We start from the raw sequence: 6,180 nt of genomic DNA on the forward strand, positions 1-6,180 counted from the left end.
CTCCCAGACTTCCCAGAGGGCAAAGAAGGGGCCAGGTGGAGAACACACAGTTACAGCTGCCTGATTGAAGACATAGATTAAGTGAAGTCAAACAGCAGAGTTGGGAATGAGAAATGATTAAAAGAAAAACGATAAAGCCAAAGTGGAAAGATTTTTAAAAGATGACCAAAGTTTCTATTCTGCCCTCAGAACATCGAGGACATTTTTTCTTCATGTGCCATCACTCTCCAAGCTAGAGAGCTCCCATGCTGTCACCCCACAGTGACTACAGGTAACCTGTCTGTTTCAAATGCATGGGGAGGAAAGTGGATAAACCTGGGAGAGCTCCTTCTCCAAAAGAGAAAAGGATGGGTGTCTCGGAGGGATAACAGATGCGTGTTCCCAGTCTTTAACAAGGCTGCTTGGCCCTGAAATTGCCTACAACTCTTAAGGCCTGGAGGCCTTGCACTGCTAAAGCTGGAAGGCTTCCGAAGCAGACAAGACACTGGAGGAGAGAGGTGTCACTTGGACAAGGGAGGATGAGATTAGCTGAGCACAATGAGACTGGGAGACACCCAAAGTCAGTAATGATGGGAATCGTCACAGATTAACTATGAAGTCAGAAGCAGACCTGAACAAAAGATGCATTCCTGCCAGACTCGGTGGTTCAAAACTACAACCCCAGGACTTGAGAGACAGGTGCAGGAGGATTGTTAAAGGTTTGAGACTAGCCCGTCACAAAACAGCAACAACAAACAAAAAGCACCCCGCTCCGTAATAGCAACGCAACACTGAAGAGACTCCAAGATCATTTGCCAATCGACATGCACTTAACTCCTCTCCTTGATGGCAGACAGAATTGTAGCACCAGAACAGCTTCTCAGAACTTGTCTGTAAGTTCTGGAGGAAGGAGTGTGTATGTGTGTGCGCGCGCACCCTGAACTCAGAGACCAGTCTGCCTCTGACTCCAGAGTTCTGGGATTAAAGGTGTGTGATCAGGGCTTTTAAGTAGGAATGGAGCTGTCTCCGTGCTGTTTAAAATCCTAAACAATGCATGCTGAAGTGATGCTTATCCATTACTTTAAAAGTTCCCTTTTACACAGAGATCCCCTGCTCAGAAGGTAAGGCAAGATCCTGGATGGGGTCTAAAAAAAAAAAAAAAAAAAAAAAAGGGAAGCCGGGTGGTGGTGGTGGTGCACGCCTTTAATCCCAGCACTCGGGAGGCAGAGGCAGGTGGATCTCTGTGAGTTCGAGACCAGCCTGGTCTACAAGAGCTAGTTACAGGACAGGAACCAAAGCCACAGAAAAACCCTGTCTCGAAAAACCAAAAAAAAAAAAAAAAAAAAAAAGGGAACCCAGGAATCTCAGACCTTTTTACAAATTGTGAGAGAGTGGCCAAATTCACAAATTTCTCCTATCTTCTGTAAATGTTGCTAATAATACCCACCTCAGGGACAGTGTGAGCTCTGTGGGGTCTGGCTTGGCTGATGTTGCAAATCTAGGTAAGACTATGTAGGAAACACAGGTAGAGGTGGCAGTCACTGGAGGTACCACATCTCCAACTTTTTTTTTTTTTCTTAATTCAAAGGGTAGATACTTTCTCTGATGTTAAAACATTTAGTGATGGGATGATAGGTTTTGACAATACCTTTATCACTCTGAATAATAATAATTAGGTTATTGGCCATCTATCTCCACCCTGCAAAGTTCCTCAGAGGTATGGACTGTGCACTTTGGCCCCTAGCTCAGGGTCCAACACAAATACCCATATATGGGGGCTGGAGAGATGGCTAGAGGGTAAGAGGCTAGAGGGCTGTTCTCCCAGAGATCCTGAGTTCAATTCCCGGCAATCACATGGTGGCTCCCTCTTCTGGCTTGCAGGCACACACGCAGGCAGAATACTGCATATATAGTGAATAAATCTTAAAAACAAACAAACAAACAAAAACCCCAAACAAAACCCACTATATAAGTACCCCTCCCCAGGGTTTCTCTGTGGCTTTGTTCTGGAACTAGCTCTTGTAGTCCAGGCTAGCCTCCAACTCTCAAACTCACAGAGACCCACCTGCCTGGGATTAAAGGTGTGCACCACCACCGCCCAGCACAAGTACTTCTTAATTACAGTGTAATGATAGTAAAAAAGGGATACTTCATAAATATTTGATTTAAAAGACTTTGTTCTCTGTTTCTTCATGTATGTGTGAGGGGTGGGTTCCATGCACATATGTATGTATGTACCTGCGTGAGGCTGCGTGTGGAGCCAAGAGGTTAGTTGGGAATCATTTCCCTCTTCTACATTATTCATTAAAACAGGGTCTCTTTCAGGAGGCAGAGGCAGGGGGGGGGGGATCCCTGTGAGTTCAAGGCCAGTCTGGTCTACAAATTGAGTTCCAGGACAGTCGGGGCTAAGACACTGAGAAACCTTATCTTGAAAAAAAACAAAACAAAAACAAAAACCTGGGTCTCTCATTGGGCAGTGGTGGTGCATGCCTTTGATCCTAACAATGGAACTAGCTATGTAGGCCCTGAACTCAGAGAGACTTCCAGCCTCTACTCCTTTCTGATGCTGGGATTAAAGGTATGCACCATTACATCTGGGTTGTCACTGGAACTTTTATACATACATACATTATGTATATGTATGTTTGTTTGTTGTATGTATGTATGTTTTTTGAGACAGAGTTTCTTTGTGTAGCCCTAGCTGTCCCAGAATTTACTCTACAGACCAGGCTGATCTTGAACTCACAGAGATTGGCCTGCCTCTGCCTCCTGAGTGCAGGGATTAAGGTGTGAGTCACAACCACTCAGCTAAGATTTGTTCCTTCTATTTCTATCCACACACATACATACATACATAAATGCATATAACAACAATTTATGAGAGAAGAGCCATCATTTTTTTTTTTTCCGAAACAAGGTGTCTCTGTGGCTTTGGAGCCTGTCCTGGAACTAGCTCTTGTAGACCAGGCTGGCTTTGAACTCACAGAGATCCGCCTGCCTCTGCCTCCCAAGTGCTGGGATTAAAGGCGTGCGCCACCACCGCCCGGCCGGCGAGGCCGCGAATTTGAAAGAGAGCAAGGAAGGGTATATGGGAGATTCAGAGAGAGAAAAGGGAAGGGAGAAATGATGTAATTATAACCTCAAAAAAATGAAAGAAAAAGAAATAGACTCATTATTATTATTATTTTTGGATTTTCAAGACAGTGTTTCTCCATAGCTTTTTTGGTTCCTGTCCTGGAACTAGTTCTTGTAGACCAGGCTGGCCTTGAACTCACAGAGATCCGCCTGCCTCTGTTGCGCCACCACCGCCCGGCCAAGACTCATTATTTTATGTGTAGAAGTGTTATGCCTGCAAGTATGTATGTGCACTGAGTGTGAAGGGGGCACTGAAACCCCTGGATTTACAGATGGTCATGCGTCACCATGTGTCTAAGAACAAACCTGGGTCCTCTACAAGAGCAGCCAGTGCTCTTAACCTCTGATTCATCTCTCCAGTCATTTCTATTTCCTTTGATAAATTTTATGCGATCCAAGAATTCGTAAGACACTATTTTCAGAAAACAAGGAATCCTTGAAACTCCCATATTTTTTAGACAAAAGGCATCTTTCTCTCTCTCCCCCTTATGTTAGCTCTTGAACAAATGTTTCTGACCTGTAAAGTTGTACTGGGAACAGGAGAGGAGACAGGCAGGGATCCACAAGTAAGCCCCGGGCAAAGCATCACAGCTCAGAAGAAAAGGACAGAATTATTTAAATATTAACATATTACAATATGAACAACCAAAGAGAAACCAATGGAAAAGGCCATTTCTATAGGCATGTATGTTTAAACTTTAGTTATTATAGAAAAATCCTAAAATGCTATGGACCCTAGATGAAAACTTAATTAAGAAATAATGAAACCTGACAGTATGATTTGGAGGGTTTATCCTTATATACAAACTTCTCAGTAAGCAAACTCTGGTATCAAATTTATGCTATTTTTAAAAAATATACCATTTGGGATACTGGCATCTAAGTCTCCCTAGGAGCATCAGACTGTCAAACTGGTTTAAAGTATTTCCTTCCTTTTCTCAAGCACAAGAACAAATAAGCATAGGTTGCTACCATCGACTAGGTTTGTGTATACAGAAGGCTGTATTTAGAAAAGGTCAGTATACGAGTTGACTACTGCCCATCAACAACTGCACCCTTTTCACCTTTTATTGTACCCTCTGAAATTTTTTTCCTCTTTAAACTTGGTCTTAGTACATAAGCCAGGCCAGCCCTTCAATACAGGGTCTGGGATCGCAGGTGTGCACCTCCACTGTTCTCCTTGCAAGCAGAGCATATTTATGTGGTATGGTCTCATGTGTGCAGCATGCTCTCCAAGCTTTCTCATGTAGACACTGGGGATCAAACTCAAGTTCTTATGCATACACCAAGCTTTTATCAACCAAGCACAAATGCTCTCTCTCTTTTCTATCTCTCTAACCCTCTACTGTTTTTAATATAAAAAGAAAGCATTATTCTTTTGCTGTAGGAGACTTTTTGCTATATCCAGCACAGGCAATTTTCAGAAAACAAGGATTCCTTGAAACTCCCATCTTTTTTAGATAAAGGGCATCTTTTTCTCCCCTTTATGTTAGCTCTTGAACAAATGTTTCTGACCTGTAAAGTTGTACTGGGAACAGGAGAGGAGACAGGCAGGGATCCACAGTAAGCTTGAAAACAGCTTGAACAAATTTGGACCAAGGACTCCCAAATCCTTGCCCTGAGCAAGGAAAAAACGACACCAATACCACTCTACCACTACTCTATCTTACAGATAGGATGCCCTGGAGCTCTCTATGCAGACCAGGCTGTCCTCATACTCACACAGGAACACCCACCCCTCTTCCACCTCTGCATGCTGGGACTAACGGGTGTGCCATAACATCTGGCTCATTTCTTACAGTTAGACTACCTCCCATACAGTCAGAATCAAACAGGTTTAACCAACAGGAGTAACAATGGTCCTTCAAGTAAATTCTAATCTTTGCCTAACACTGTTTTTTTTTTTTTTGTAGTCATATGATGTTGAGACAAAAGGAAAACCAAGAGTTAAGTCACCAATGCTCTTTGCTACTTAATATTTTTTAAAGAGGTCTGGCGCCCTCTTCTGGCCTTCAGGCATACAGACAGAATATTGCATACATAATCAATCAATCAATCAATCAATCAATAAAACCCACTTTCTAAGTTGGCAAGGGCGGCTCTAGAACATCAGGCTGCAAAGATCAGGAGTGCTGCCAATCAATCAGTTGAAATGTAGGAAACCTACAAAATTTATTTACCAAATTCTAGGTCAGAACAGTTGTAGAGCTTCAGCCTGTGGACCCATCTTTTTGTCAGGTTGTTGAACAGACTGCCTACCACAGATCCAGACAACAGACAATTCCATTTGCCCAAGTCATCTACCTTGTCAGAATTAATACAACTGGATTATCTTAGCCATAAAATGAAGGTCAAAATCACCTCAAGGCAGTGAAAAAACTCTGCATATAACTCCAAGCTTCATGTGCTCTGCAATGGAATGGAAAAATCAAATCTAGAAATAAAGGCATTTCTCAAACAACAAAAAAGCTTCTCTTTACCTAGGACCTTGCAGAGATTTAAAGGTGTGCAAGGAGCTCTGCAGATGCTGCTACTTTCCCACATGCACAGTAAGCAGTTCTTCAAGGGGGGAACAAGCACTTTCAAACTGCTCATGTGCACCTTCACGGAATGGGCAAGACCATATTACGACTGAGTGACACACAAAGGAAATTCTGCCCACTTTGTCACCGACGGTGTAACACCTCCCAGAGTCCTACAAGTTTCATTTTTATGGACCTAGAAGAAAAACCCTTTCCCAAAGGATGATGAACCCAACAGAAAAACTAGATCTTTTCAAAAGGAGTTTCTGAATTTAAAAAAAGGGCCACAAGATGGCAGCAGAGGCAAGAATATGAGCAAAAATGTAGCAAAGCTACAACAGCAGAGAACAAAACTATCATTAGTCACAGGAACTGAGATTAGCATACCACTTGCCTTCCACTCTCCAAACTAGAGAGTGTTGGAAGCTCTCTTAAGTGTGTAAATGATCAAACCTTATATATAGGACATTTTCCAAAACAATCCAGAATTCCTGATGTTTAAAGTTTTTTTTTTTTTTTTTTTTTTTTTTTTTTTGGTTTTTTT

General features: G+C 42.5%; 1 protein-coding gene across 1 annotated transcript in view; it reads right to left on the bottom strand.

Annotated features, from left to right (window-relative positions):
* Acin1 (apoptotic chromatin condensation inducer 1) overlaps positions 1-6,180 on the bottom strand; it is a 44,034-nt gene that overhangs the window by 11,608 nt on the left and 26,246 nt on the right. The window lies entirely within an intron of this gene.

This window comes from Alexandromys fortis, unplaced genomic scaffold (genome assembly GCF_014885135.2).
Source record: "Alexandromys fortis isolate MF-2015 unplaced genomic scaffold, M_Fortis_MF-2015_v1.1 scaffold_258, whole genome shotgun sequence".
Classification (NCBI taxonomy): domain Eukaryota; kingdom Metazoa; phylum Chordata; class Mammalia; order Rodentia; family Cricetidae; genus Alexandromys; species Alexandromys fortis.